At 42.4% G+C, this 15511-nt stretch overlaps 1 protein-coding gene across 2 annotated transcripts in view; it reads right to left on the reverse strand.

The window, feature by feature from the left end:
* LOC135524357 (semaphorin-4B-like) overlaps positions 1–13863 on the reverse strand; it is an 85154-nt gene extending 71291 nt beyond the window's left edge. For both annotated transcript variants that reach the window (XM_064951821.1, XM_064951820.1), the window contains exon 1: positions 13636–13863. The gene's annotated coding sequence lies outside the window, so the exon portion shown is untranslated. The remainder of the gene's footprint in view (positions 1–13635) is intronic.
* Between the last annotated feature and the right edge of the window lie 1648 nt (positions 13864–15511).

Below are 15511 nucleotides of genomic sequence, written 5' to 3' on the forward strand. Positions count from 1 at the left end.
CTACTGCCCAGCTGTGTGGTCATGTGCGGCAAAGGGACAAAGCTAAATTAAAGTTGGTCCAGAACAAGGCAGCATGTATCGCACTTAGATGTACACGGAGTGCAAGTGTCAGTTACATGCATGTCAATCTCTCCTGGCTCAAAATTGAGGAGAGATTGACTGTATCACTATTGGTCTTTATGTGGTGTTGATGTATCGAAGGTACCAAACTGCCTATTCAAGCAGTGGACACACAGTTTGGACACTCATCGCTAGAACACAAGACATGCAACCAGAGGTCTCTTCACAGTCTCCAGGTCTAGAACAGACGCTGGGAAACACACAGTATTAAATAGAGCCATGACTACATGGAACTCTCTGCCACTCCAGGTAACTCAAACTAGCAATAAAAACAGATGAAAAAAACAGATTAAAGAACACTTTACTGCACAAAGGGGACTGTGAAAAGACAAAGCCATTTTATATATCTTGTATTGTCATTTGCACTTTATTATGTGTTAGACCTAGATATTGGGTGTATGTACTGATATGTAAACTATTTTTTGACGTTTTAAAATGTACACTACCGTTCAAAAGTTTTTGATTACAGGCTCAAAATGGCCAGAAACAAAGAACTTTCTTCTGAAACTCGTCAGCCTTTTCTTCTTCTTACAAATTAAGGCTATTCCATGTGAGAAATTTCCAAGAAACTGAAGATCTCCTACAATGCTGTGTACTGGCAGCTTCATTAAATAGTACCCGCAAAACACCAGTCTCAACGTCATCAGTGACGAGGTGACCCCTGAATGCTGGCTTTCTAGGCAGTTGCAAGCAAAAGAAAAAGCCATATCTCAGACTGAAATTTAAACCTTTTCACAAGTACCAACACACACGGGTGTGATCATTCTACAGTGTAGCGTACGATCAAACCGGTGTGATTAGAACGCTTATTTAGAATGCTTACTTAGAACGGCCAGTTTCAAATGACACAACAATCAGCATTTGAGCTTAACCTATTTTCAGAAACATTTTGCACAAACACTGTCCTTTGAAAGTTAACATTTGAACTGGGTGAATCGTTACATCCCTAATAAGAAGCTTTTTGACTGCCACTGTCTACAATGGGTCTTCCAGTTCAACTGGAAGCCCCGGACAAGCACACCTAATTCAACTTGCCAACGAATCATCAACACCTCAATGAGTTGAATCAGGTGAGATTGTCGGGGGCTACAACAAAAATGTGTGCTGTTGGGCGTACTTGAGGACTGGAGTTGGGAAACACTGAACTAGGGTGATAAAACCAGCATACAGTACTCCCTTCACTCACTCCTTTGTTTGTGGATTCCAGCTATACATGAAATGGCCAAATACCAGCATCTCTCCTCCTGGTTCTCCTCTGTGAAGGTCTCCCCTCCTAACTATCAGCAGAGATTCCTGACTGGATAATGTGACCAACACTTCCAAGTTTAGAAGAGGACAGAATCACCCAACTACAGTTTAATGAGCCCGTGACTTCTCAGCTAGGCCTAGGCTAAATGTTCAGTTAGCCTTCACATGATTGGATAATTGACAAAGAATATATGATCCCAAAAAAACAAGGCCTATGACTTATTTTTTTGCCACTCTGCGATTCTGTGATTAATTTTCTTAATGCAAAATCAACAATGCCTAGCATTGCAAATTTGAACAATCACTACACTATTTCTGCATAAAACAGTAAAATCATCTCAATGTTATTGCATAAAACTGAACCATCACCGTAGTACAAAAAGAGGGCTCCCAATTTCAACCAATCATTGCACATTTACTGCATAATATGGTTCAATCAAGCCATACATCAACAAACATCCCACCTCAGCACAATTTGGCTACAAATTTAGTAAAATCCTGGCATACTGCCATGCAAAATGTCAGAAATGTCAAAATCAAGTATTTTGCCTGCAAATATCACAACAAATCTCTGTGAAAAGCAGTAGAAAAGCATTTAAAAGCCTTCTATGATCAGTGGTCTGAAGTTGGGAGTCTGGGAGGGTCAGTAGCACCATTATTGGAGTAAAGGACACAACCTGGAATGCTGGGAGATATCGAATCACTGCAGAGGGGAAGGAGAGGGGGAGGCTGCCATTGTACAAGGCTGATTCCATTCATCACACACAGCAGCTCCACACTGGTGTCAAAGAGGAGCACACCAACACCATCACAGTGAGAAACACCTCATATAGACACGTTTAGATCAACATGGCAACGAATGACACGTCGCTCTGTTTCTAGCTCCTAGACAACTTTGCTGTAGTTTTACTTTGTTATTTCTTACATTATTTGCTCATAAGGTTTTTGAATTATTACCTACAGCCGGAAATAACATTTGGATCTTAGATCGCCAGTCATTCACCAGAATTCTGAGAAAAAAAAGTTCCCTGGCCTGGATCCTTTGTTTGAACTTCCCGAGCTCTATTCAACCTGGGGGCTGCACCAAAACGTTGACGCCGGAGAAGAGGTAGAAGGAGTGGGACCCTAGTCAAAGTCAGGCAGTGTGTATACCATCCACCGCTTCAGAGTATATTACTTTCTAAGTTCAGTCCCAGGATAATAAAGGAGACAAGCTCAGGGTGAGGATCTCCTTCCAGAGAGACACCAGGGACTGTAACATACTCTGTTTTACGGAATCATGGCTCTCTACGAATATATTATCCCCGTCCATTCATCCAGCGGGGTTCTCCATCCATTGAACGGACAGGAAGAAAGAACTCTCCAGGAAAAAAATAACTAGTTTTCTAATGACACAACAGTGGTAGGCCTGATTACCAACAATGATGAAACCCTGGTGGAGTGATGCCAGGAAAATAACCTCTCCCTCAATGTCAAAAAAACGAAGGAGATGATCATGGACAACAGAAAACAACAGAGATAGCACACCTCCATCAACATCAACAGGGCCACAGTGGAGAGTTTCAAAAGCTTCAAGTTCCTCGGTGTACACATCATGTCAGTCTGGTACGGTAATTGCAGCATCCGCAACCGCATGGCTCTCCAGAGGGTGGTGTGGTCAGCCTAACGCATCACCGGGGGCACACTGCCTGCCCTACAGGACATCTACAGTGTCACAGGAAGGCCAAGGACCTCATACATGCGAGCCATGGCCTGTTCACCCCACCACCATCTAGAAGGCGGAGACAGTACAGGTACATCAAAGCTGGGACCGAGAGACTGAAAAACAACTTCTATCTCCAGGCCATCAGACTGTTAAACAGTCATCACTAGCCAACCTCCACCCAGTACCCTGCCCTGAACCTTAGAGACTGCTGCCCTATGTACATAGTCATTGAACACTGGTCACTTTAGTAATGTTTACATACTGTTTTACCCACTTTTATATATATATATATATATATACTGTATTTCTGGTCACTTTAGTAATGTTTATATATAGATTATACTGTATTTCTGGTCACTTTAGTAATGTTTATATACTGTTTTACCCACTTTACCCATATATACACTATATATATATATATATATATACTGTATTCCAGTCATGGCTCATCATATATAGTTGAAGTCAGAAGTTTACATACACCTTAGAAAAATACAGTTAAACTCAGTGTTTCACAATTCCTGACATGTAATCCTAGTGAATATTCCCTGTCTTAAATCAGTTAGGATCACCACTTTATTTTAAGAATGTGAAATGTCATAATAGTCATGATAGTAGAGAGAATGATTTATTTCAGCTTTTATTTATTTCATCACATTCCCAGTGGGACAGAAGTTTACATACACTCAATTAGTAATACCTTGACTTTGTTGTCCTTAAGCCATTTTGTCACAAATTTGGAAGTATGCTTGGGGACATTGTCCATTTGGAAGACCCATTTGCAACCAAGCTTTAACTTCCTGACTGATGTCTTGAGATGTTGCTTCAATATATCCATGTAATTTTCCTCCTCACAATGCCATCTATTTTGTGAAGTGCACCAGTCCCTCCTGCAGCAAAGCACCCCAACAACATGATGCTGCCACTCCCGTGCTTCATGGTTGGGTGTTCTTCGGCTTGCAAGCCTGCCTGTTTTTCCTCCAAACATAACGATGGTCATTATGGCCAAACAGTTCTATTTTTGTTTCATCAGACCAGAGAACATTTCTCCAAAAAGTATGATCTTTGTCCCCATGTGGAGTTGCAAACCATCGTCTGGCTTTTTTATGATGGTTTTGGAGCAGTGGCTTCTTCCTTGCTGAGCGGCCTTTCAGGTTATGTCGATATAGGACTCGTTTTACTGTGGATATAGATACTTCGTACCTGTTTCCTCCAGCATCTCCACAAGGTCCTTTGCTGTTGTTCTGGGATTGATTTGCACTTTTCACACCACAGTACATTCATCTCTAGGAGAAATAACGCATCTGCTTCCAGAGTGGTAGGATGGCTGGGTGGTCCCATGGTGTTTATACTTGCATACTATTGTTTGTACAGATGAACGTGGTGCCTTCAGATATTTAGAAATTGCTCCCAATGATGAACCAGACTTGTGGAAGTCTACTTTTTTTTCTGGTGTCTTGGCTGATTTCTTTTGATTTTCCCATGATGTCAAGCAAAGAGGCATTGAGTGTGAAGGTAGGCCTTGAAATACATCCACAGGTACACCTCCAAATGACTCAAATTATGTCAATTAGTCTATCAGAAGCTCCTAAAGCCATGACACCATTTTCTGGAATTTTCCAAGCTGTTTAAAGGCACAGTTAACAACTTAGTGTATGTAAACTTCTGACCCACTGGAATTGTGATACAGTGAATTATAAGTAAATAATCTGTCTGTAAACAATTGTTGGAAAAATTACTTGTGTCATGCACAAAGTATATGTCCTAACCGACTTGCCAAAACTATAGTTTGTTAACAAGAAATTTGTGGAGTGGTTGAAAAACAAGATTTAATGAATCCAATCCAAGTGTATGTAAACTTTTGATTTCAACTGTAACTACTGCTGTCCACACCTTTTCTATTCATATCCTGACCATTCTGTCTTTACACACCATTATACACTAAATGCACAAAACATTAGGAACACCTTCCTAATACTGAGTTGCACCCCCTTTTGCCTTCAGAACAGCCTCAATTTACCGGGCATGGAATTTAGAAGGGGTCGAAATCTTTCCACAGGGATGATGGACCAGGTTGACTCCAATGCTTCTCACAGTTGTGTTAAGTTGGCTGATGTCCTTAGAGTGGTGGACCATTCTTGATACACACAGGAAACTGTTGATCATGAAAAACCCAACAGCTTTGCAGTTCTTGACACACTCAATCCGATGTGACTAGCACCTACTGCCATACCCTGTTCAAATGCACTTAAATATTTTGTCTTGTTTATTCACCTTCTGAATGGCACACATACACATACACAATCCAAATCTCAATTGTCTCAAGGCTTAAAAATCATTCTTTAACCTGTCTCCTCCCTTTCATCTACACTGATTGAAGTGGATTTAACAAGTGACCTCAATAACGGTTCATGGCTTTCACCTGGATTCACCTGGTCAGTCTGTGTCATGGAAAGAGCAGGTGTTCATCATGTTAGGTACACTCTGTGTATGTATATATTTATATACATTATGTGTTTATATATTTACATTCCAGTCTCTGACATTGCTAGTTCTGATATTTCAGATTTTTTTTAATTGCTCGGTATTACTGAACTGTTGGAGCTAGAAACACGAGCATTTCGCTGCACTTGCAATAACATTTGCAAATCTGTGTATGCGACCATGATTTCATTTGTTTGGAGTACACAGGTCACACACTTAGCTCCCCTCCAGGTCGGGCATTAAATCAAATCACATTTTATTTGTCACATACACATGGTTAGCAGATGTTAATGCGAGTGTCGTGAAATGCTTGTGCTTCTAGTTCCGACAATGCAGTAATAACCAACGAGTAATCTAACCTAACAATTTCACAACAACTACCTTATACACACACAAGGGTAAAGGGATGAAGAATATGTACATGAAGATATATGAATGAGTGATGGTACAGAACGACATAGGCAAGATGCAGTAGATGGTATCGAGTACAGTATATATATATATCTATATATATATATATATATATATATATATATATATATATATATATATATATATATATATATATATATATATATATATATATATATATATATATATATATATATATGAGATGAGTAATGTAGGGTATGCAAACATATAAAAGTGGCATTGTTTAAAGTGGCTAGTGATACATGTATTACATAAGGATGGCAAGATGGAGTAGATGGTATAGAATACAGTTTATACATATGAGATGAGTAATGTAGGGTATGTAAACATTATATTAAGTGGCATTGTTTAAAGTGGCAAGTGATACATTTTTACATCCATTTTTACATTATTAAAGTGGCTGGAGTTGAGTCAGTATGTTGGCAGCCAGTTAATGTTAGTGGTGGCTGTTTAACAGTCTGATGGCCTTGAGATTCAGTCTCTCGGTCCCTGCTTTGATGCACCTGTACTGACCTCGCCTTCTGGATGATAGCGGGGTGAACAGGCAGTGGATCGGGTGGTTGTTGACCTTGATGATCTTTATGGCCTTCCTGTGACATCAGGTGGTGTAGGTGTCCTGGAGGGCAGGTAGTTTACCCCCGGTGATGCGTTGTGCAGACCTCACTACCCTCTGGAGAGCCTTACGGTTGTGGGCAGAGCAGTTGCCGTACCAGGCGGTGATACAGCCCGACAGGACGCTCTCGATTGTGCATCTGTAAAAGTTTGTGAGTGCTTTTGGTGACAAGCCAAATTTCTTCAGCCTCCTGAGGTTGAAGAGGCGCTGCTCCACCTTCTTCACCACGCTGTCTGTGTGGGTGGACCAATTCAGTTTGTCCGTGATGTGTAAGCCGAGGAACTTAAAACTTACTACCCTCTCCACTACTATCCCGTCAATGAGGATAGGGGGGGTGCTCTCTCTGCTGTTTCCTGAAGTCTACGATCATCTCCTTTGTTTTTTTGACATTGAGTGTGAGGTTATTTTCCTGACACCACACTCCGAGGGCACTCACCTCCTCCCTGTAGGCCGTCTCATCGTTGTTGGTAATCAAGCCTACCTTATGATTGAGTTGGAGGCTTGCATGGTCACGCAGTCGTGGGTGAACAGGGACTGCAGGAGAGGGCTCAGAACGCACCCTTGTGGGGCCCCAATGTTGAGGATCAGTGGGGTGGAGATGCTGTTACCTAACCTCACCACCTGGGGACGGCCCGTCAGGAAGTCCAGTACCCAGTTGCACAGGGTGGGGTTGAGACCCAGGGTCTCGAGCTTGATGACGAGTTTGGAGGGTACTATGGTGTTAAATTCTGAGCTGTAGTCGATGAACAGCATTCTCACATAGATATTCCTCTTGTCCAGGTGGGTTAGGGCAGTGTGCAGTGTGGTTGCAATTGCAACGTCTGTGGACCTTTTGGGGTGGTAAGCAAATTGGAGTGAGTCTAGGGTGTCAGGTAGGGTGGAGGTGATATGGTCCTTGACTAGTCTCTCAAAGCACTTCATGATGACGGAAGTGAATGCTACGGGGCGGTAGTCGTTTAGCTCAGTTACCTTAGCTTTCTTGGGAACAGGAACAATGGTGGCCCTCTTGAAGCATGTGGGAACAGCAGACTGGGATAAGGATTGATTGAATATGTCCATTAACACACCAGCCAGCTGGTCTGCGCATGCTCTGAGGATGCGGCTGGGGATGCCGTCTGGGCCTGCAGCCTTGCGAGGGTTAACACGTTTAAATGTTTTACTCACGTTGGCTGCAGTGAAGGTGAGTCAGCAGGTTTTGGTAGCGGGCCGTGTCAGTGGCACTGTATTGTCCTCAAAGCTGGGAGCAAGACATCCTGGTCCGCGACGGGGCTGGTTTTCTTTTTGTAATCCGTGATTGACTGTAGACCCTGCCACATACCTCTTGGGTCTGAGCCATTGAATTGTAACTCTACTTTGTCTCTATACTGATGCTTAGCTTGTTTGATTGCCTTGCAGAGGGAATAGCTACACTGTTTGTATTCGGTCATGTTTCCGGTCACCTTGCCCTGATTAAAAGCAGTGGTTCGCGCTTTCAGTTTTGCGCGAATGCTGCCCTCAATCCACAGTTTCTGGTTTGGGAATGTTTTAATAGTTGCTGTGGGTATGACATCCCCGATGCACTTGCTAATAAACTCGCTCACCGAATCAGCGTATTCGTCAATGTTGTTGTTTGACTCAATGCGGAACATATGGGGAGGCAGGGTAGCCTAGTGGTTAGAGCGTTGGATTAGTAACCAAAAGGTTGCAAGTTCAAACCCCCAAGCTGACAAGGTACAAATCTGTCGTTCTGCCCCTGAACAGGCAGTTAACCCACTGTTCCTAGGCCGTCATTGAAAATAAGAATTTGTTCTTAACTGACTTGCCTAGTAAAATAAAGGTAAAATTAAAAAAATAAAAATAAGTATCCCAATCCACGTGATTGAAGCAATCTTGAAGTGTGGAATCAGATTGGTCAGACCAGCGTTGAACAGACCTGAGTGCGGGAGCTTCCTGTTTTAGTCTCTGTCTATAGGCAGGGAGCAACAAAATGGAGTCGTGGTCAGCTTTTCCGAAAGGAGGGCGGGGGAGAGCCTTATATGCGTCGCGGAAGTTAGAATAACAATGATCTAGGGTTTTACCAGCCCTGGTAGCACAATCGATATGCTGATAGAATTTAGGGAGTCTTGTTTTCAGATTAGCCTTGATAATTAAAATCCCCAGCTACAATGAATGCCTGACCAGAAGACCGCTTCGTCTGGCCCTTTTACGGAGTCGTTGTTTTGATTCGCCGGCTGGGATCCATTCCATTGTCCTGGGTGGTGGACAAAACAGAGGATCCGGTTTGGGAAAGTCTTATTCCTGGTCGTAATGATGGCGAGTTGATGTTGCTCTTAAATCCAGTAGTTCCTCCCGACTGTATGTAATAAAACCTAAGATTACCTGGGGTACCAATGTAAGAAATAACGCATAAAAACAAAATACTGCATAGTTTCCTAGGAACGTGATTCGAAGCGGCCATCTATGTCGGCGTCGGAAGTAAGAGTAAAAGACTCACAGACACTCACATTCCCTAGCTCAACACTGTTTAAAATAGAACGGTATAATGTGTGTAACATGGACAGGCAAGAACAACAGGTGTGAACCCAAGGGTGACGGACAGCACGCCCTGAAGACAATTTTGCAATTCTCACATGGACACGTGAGAAACACTGAACATATTCCAAATGTCTTCCCAAAACTGTTGCACAAGCCAGCTTGTGTACAGTTAAAATAAGTCACTGGTCTGGTGATGTGAAAGCCTGAGGCACCTTGTAGTACATGTGCTGTGTTTCTGTTCATGTCTCATATGGGTTAAAGGCAGATCTGAGGCTCTCTGAGACAGCCGAGCAAACACAGGGTTCTGGCTAGGATCCATGTCCACAGCCATTTCCCACATCATGCCACTGTGACTGCTCTGGACTGGGAAAACACAGGAGACTGCTAGCTGTGTTCCCAAAATGACTGTTTGCAGAGTTCCCATGAGTAAGTAGACAGTAATAGGACTCCCCGAAGGCCCATGTTTAACCTTCAGGTTACAAGTGGCTGCCACCCCATGACCCATCCCCCTCTAGTCTCTCCCTGCTATCAACACCTCTCTCACTCACACTATATATCCACCACAGCCAAAACTAACTGCTCTCTCACATTAAGACCCTTGCATTTATCATAGCACCTCAGTCCCAGCTGGCTTTCACAAGCATTAAGTGGCAATCAGTCATCATAATGGTGGATGGGTCCTCCGAAGGACAGTGTTTCAGCTCACTCACATTACTTAATTTGCTTCCTCATTGAACTAAGCACATGGCTGTTGAGAGGGGGATGGTTGGGTGAGGGTTGAAGTTTATTTACATTCCTTATTTTTACGACTAGAACGAATTGCATGACCTAATTTGTGATCCACTTCACACACACACAAGCAAGTGTGTACACATGTGCACACACGCACGCACACACGTAAACAAACACTCACCCAGGTACTAAGCCCAAAAAATAAAGAAGAGAAATCAGTGTAATGCTGAGAAAAGGCCCCTGGGATTATATGATGAATGTGATTAGAAGCATGTGCTAGAGCGGGGCCAGGGTGGGTTGTGCTGTGCAAAGATACAACAGTGTGATGAATTTCTTATTTTATTTTTCTCAGAGCCGGATCACTAATCTGTAACAGGTTGTGCATTGCACTCATATTGTGAAGCTTCAGTGCACAGAAGCACTATTTTTCTTTCTTTGCTTTGTGCCCCTCAGCTGCTGGAACAGCATATCAAGAACGTCCTTCCACTGTAGCTAAAAATAGCCATGAAATGTTGTTTACTTTAGGCATTATATTATCACTTTTAACGTTAGTCAAATATCCAAATATTTGAATATTTGTGTGAGTATACATTTCTGTGAAAGAAAAATGCATATAGGCCTATTTTATTAACACTGAAAAGGCTTTTTCTAAATTAAATGAAAATACCCATATGACATTGTTACATAAAGGATATACCATGACATTTCAAATGATTAATTAAATAAAACAAAACTTTTCAATGTAGTTTAGCAAAATGAGAAGGAGTAGGGTACAACGAGCAACCAACAGGTAGAATGTTGTTTTATCTGAATGGGGTTTGGGCATGGCCAGGGGAAGAAGTATTTTTCTCCACTCATACAAGAGTAATAAAGATCTAGTGCATTCATTTAGTAAAAATAAATAATGGGTTGGGGAGAAAGCGCAGCATGTAGCCTCAGTTAGCCTAGCTAGCTATAGTCAGCTAGCTTAGCTAGCTTCTCTAAGCTGCTCCAGTCAAGACAGGCACCATTATATGGGACAATAAATAACATTGTGTCTGCTACAAGTTAGCTAGTCTTGGCTGCAGCCGAGTTGCCTTGGCTAGTGGCTACAGTGTCTGTCTCTCCCTCCATCTGCTCACTCCTATCTCACACTTACTGGTCCATCCACAGCTGCAGCAATAGAGCGCCAGCCTCTCCCCCAATTAAGATATATTTGAATATATGCATACTCGACCACAACATCTGACCAAAATTCATGATATTATTCGAATAGTGAAATTAGTCAAAGCACAATATAGATATTTACACTGTACTATTGGCATTGAGAATACCACTATAGAAACATCCATTTACAGTTCATATCCAAGGGACCTCATCCATTAACAGAACATAGAATATCACAAAATGAAATGTACATCTCCCAATGGGATACTAGAAGTGGGTAGCTGGAGTGTGTATTTGAGGTATTGATGTAACAGGCAACGTTCTCTACCACAGAGCCAAACTCTTTGTGACAGCGTCATACAGGCAGCTCATTGTCAAGGATTCTGTACCCAGAATTCTGTTGCCAGCTGTTGTTTTTATGGATCAGACCAAAAGAAAACACAGGGACAAGGTCATCAGTAGAGGCAGGCTTTTCCTCTCCTCACAAATGTGCCACAGATGGGGAAATCAACACGTTTCCTAATGAACTAGGTAACATAATTCACCTTGTTTAAAGAAGATATCCAATGTTCTGTCCTCTCATTCGGAGAGGAAACCCCTCTGACTGTTTGTTGCAAAAAGCTGAATATCTCTGCTGTAGTTCTACATTTGCTGTTTGTGTTGTCTCCTGTAGCATATCCATGGTTGGGATGGCTATCCTATTGCACTTCAGTGATACAGTATCTAGGCTATGTAGTCCCGAATAGGTTGATGTTGACGCCATATTTTGACAAACAAGTAGGCACTGACCAATGTGCACTAGTAACATAAAGTATGTCCCAGAATTAACTACCTGTACACACAACTATTGTATAGGTTAAGTCACCGTTTCCCAAACTATGGGTCACAAACCCAATGTGGGGTAGCCTGATTTGAAGATGGGGTCATGAGGGAAACTCTGAAAGAAATTAAATGCAATCACACTTGGGTTACGTCAGTAACCTCTGGCAGCCGCTAGATGTGGTAAACATCTCAAATAAACAGAGTGGTTTGTTTTTTTCCCTACAAATGTGGCTCTAACATTTGGACCATTTAAGCTAAAAAATACTATGACCCCATCACTGAAAGACTCTCAGGTACACGTACATGTCTTCTGGTTCCCTCTACCAGCTCACAAGCTGTGCAGGTCTCATTAGAACAGAGTGGACAAGACCAGGCACTAAATCAGACTGGGGGGAAAAAGAACATCATCAATGATGAAGTTCTTTTCTACACAGAAGAGCATACAACATGATGATCGCCTGATGATCTTTTGAACTTCCCAATCCTTTTCTGATGCATTTCAGTCATTTCAAACCATACTTCCTTCAGATTGAAATACTGTCAAAAGTAATGTCAGACTGATTTGTAATAGACTGTAATAGCCCAAATTCAAAAAGTAAACACTGGCTGCTGATTGCATCACTTTTTTCACATGGTGGGGTGGTGATTTTTTAAATATATCAAAATGGGGTGCGGCCAAAAAAAGTTTGGGAACCCCTGGGTTAAATTATGTACACTAAGTACTTGGAAACTCTGACTCTCCAAAGAAAGGCACAAAGTGTAACAAAGGTTGGCTTGTTTACTTCTTCATAGACTGGATTCAGTTTCCATTTATGTAATAATGAACACACCTCTAACACATTGGCAGGCACCTCTAACACATTGGCACCCTCAGAGTGAGGGTGAGAGGTTTGAATTTCACACTGTAACACCTGCAGGCTGTGGCCTGAAATGCCCAGCCAGACCCATAACCCCTGACTGGCATCACAACTCAAACCACAACAACAGTCCTGCTGCACAGCACAGCCTGAAACCACTACGGGATAAAAGGCATAATCACGCTAGCACACTCTCAAATGTTGCTTTTTTGTTTGTTCTTTCCCCTCATTTACAAAGCCAACTTTACCACAGGCCACAGAGTTCAAGGAAAGTTCCTGTGCTGAGAGAGGATGAGTGCACTGGCTGCCACATTCACTGACTCCTATCTGTAGAAAGGCCCCATTCCCTGTCACACACTCTCTTTGCCACAGTGGTTGTCTAGTTTAAAGAGCTGGAGAGACTGAGCCATCATCTCCACTAGAACAAAAACACTGCTTTACTATGATCACTCACGCACAGGCCAACAACCCTTTACAACCCTTTAAATGTGAACACACCCAGGTAAATAGCTGTGTAAATACAGAGAGAAAAATACAGAGTCAACTGCCAACATCTCTCTTTTTGCAGGAGGATTTAAACACACCCAAACATATAGCCTGCCACGATGTAGAAAAAGGCAGCCCTTTAAAAACCCTCTACCCTGCTATCACCTTGTGATAAAAACTTACTGGGGAGAGGCTGTCTCATGTCAGCATACACCCTCTCTGGCAATGTGCACAGAGAGAGGGAGAGCAGCAACAACTAACTCCATGCAGACAGAGAGAGCCATAAAGTAGCCCTAAGCCCATAATGCAGAGAGACGGAGCAGAATGACAGCACAGAGAGAATGACGTCATTTCGAAAGGTAACCAAAACCACAGGAGACACATCAATGATTAACTGAGGCTAGGCTCAGCGCCGCTAATAAATACAAAGCTGCCTCTATAGTAGTGGCTTGCAGTTACACAACTCTTGTACTTACACTCTTTCTAGCACTTCTCTGTACCAAAATGATCTTCAGATTTAAACAAAGGTTCCTTTAAGGTGAATCAGAGATAGATGTCCTTCAGGGATTGAGTAATAGATTAGCCAGTATGTTATCCAGCGTAGAGCAGTTCGAGTACCAGTAGTTAAGGGCTCCTACTCTGTGTCTGTCTGCCTTCTCTCTCTCTCTCTCTCTAACAGTCTGACACACTGTTGTAGTACAGCCTGCCTCAACTCTGGCCACTCTCCACTATAGCCCCTCCCCTCACACACTGCTGCCAGAGAGAGAGCGAGAGAGGAGGGAGGGGACTCTTATATTCTGATTCCACAGAGGTGGGGGAAGAAAGTGAGATGGACAGGATACATCCACAGAATGGTTTTCTCTCTATCTGATGCATGAACCAGGTTTAACTAGAATTACCACTCCAAACAATGGAACCATTTAGTAGGGGTTTGAAGAAGGAAAAACCTACGCCTGTTTAATTCAATCAAAAAGTCACTTTGTATTTGACTTGCTACATACATGTACATATCTACTGTATGTCACTGTAATTGGACTAGGCTACATAGTGATATGTCCCCTGAAAGTTCAATATTTCACACACAATATTAGGCATATTATTATAAAAGGTCAGTGAATGATATTGGATGGGTTCAGGTTACATCCATTAAAAAAAATATGTTCATCATATCTAGAAAATTCAGTGGGAAAACTAACTTCTCTGTCCAATTTCTTTGATGAGGATCACTATCAGAGTATTAATTGGAAGAAGTGAACTGGTTAAAAGGAACCACAAGTGTATTTTATATTCATCAGAGGAAGCAGAGGCAGAGTATGAGGCTATCCCTGACATGATGGTGTCATGAAGTGCTCCTAAAATAATACCCAACCCACTACCAAGGACGAGCTTTCAGGGCTAGACATACACAGCTAACAAGACTTGGTGGGAATTGCATTCAGAACTAAGAGACCATTTCATATGCTGAAAAGGGGGCACTGTCCTCTGGTGAAACTGCATACTCCCATGCTAAATAGACATAGTTTGGAGTTGGCTCTCATTTCAATAGCATTAGTAAATGCTGTTAATCTTGCATGAGTGCCTTGGAGAATGCTGAAATGGAATTGAAAATGGACAAATCATATCACTCAGCCATCACATGCTTTTTTTCCTTTATCAAGCAAAACACTGATGCGTGTTTGGTAGAAAACAGGTGCATTACATGCAAACACTTTAAGGAATGGATTCAGTCCAATTTCACACACAAAAAGTTACAGTCTCTGATGTGTAAAAATAACTTTTGAAAGCCATCCATAAGAACACAGAGAGGAGTAAGGGAGCAGGCTGTTGAGAGGGGGGCGCCTGTGTCTAAACTAGTGGGTGCTAATTAAGCCTGTTAACAAACACAAATGATTCTTTATGCCAGAGTGCTAAGGAGGCAGACGGAATGCCAGGTTTAGCCTAGAGGTGTCAGGAATGGAAATGCCAGCTCTGGGCATCTCTGCGAGAAGGTATGAGGCTGAGATGCCATTGGTCCCATGAGGACTACTATGGCAAGGCGAGCCTACTTTACACACATCTTATTTACAGTCACTGGACACGGTCAGTCAGTCCTGTAGGAGACCGTCTGTTCTGCAGCACATACTGAAGCCAGACAGACAGTGTACCTCTATAGAATGTGTGTAGGACAGTCAGTTAAGTTACAACAACTGGTCAACTAGTCAAACAAAAAGGAGACAGAGGTGATCATTAAGGCTCTTTCTGTTGTCTGGGATCCTATTCATACATATGAACAGGTCTCTCTGGACTTCAGACTCCAGTCTACATACGCTACTGTATGGAGGGAATGCAGATAGGCTAAGCAAAAGACTCCTT

The sequence above is a fragment of the Oncorhynchus masou genome, chromosome 31 (genome assembly GCF_036934945.1).
Source record: "Oncorhynchus masou masou isolate Uvic2021 chromosome 31, UVic_Omas_1.1, whole genome shotgun sequence".
NCBI lineage: Eukaryota > Metazoa > Chordata > Actinopteri > Salmoniformes > Salmonidae > Oncorhynchus > Oncorhynchus masou.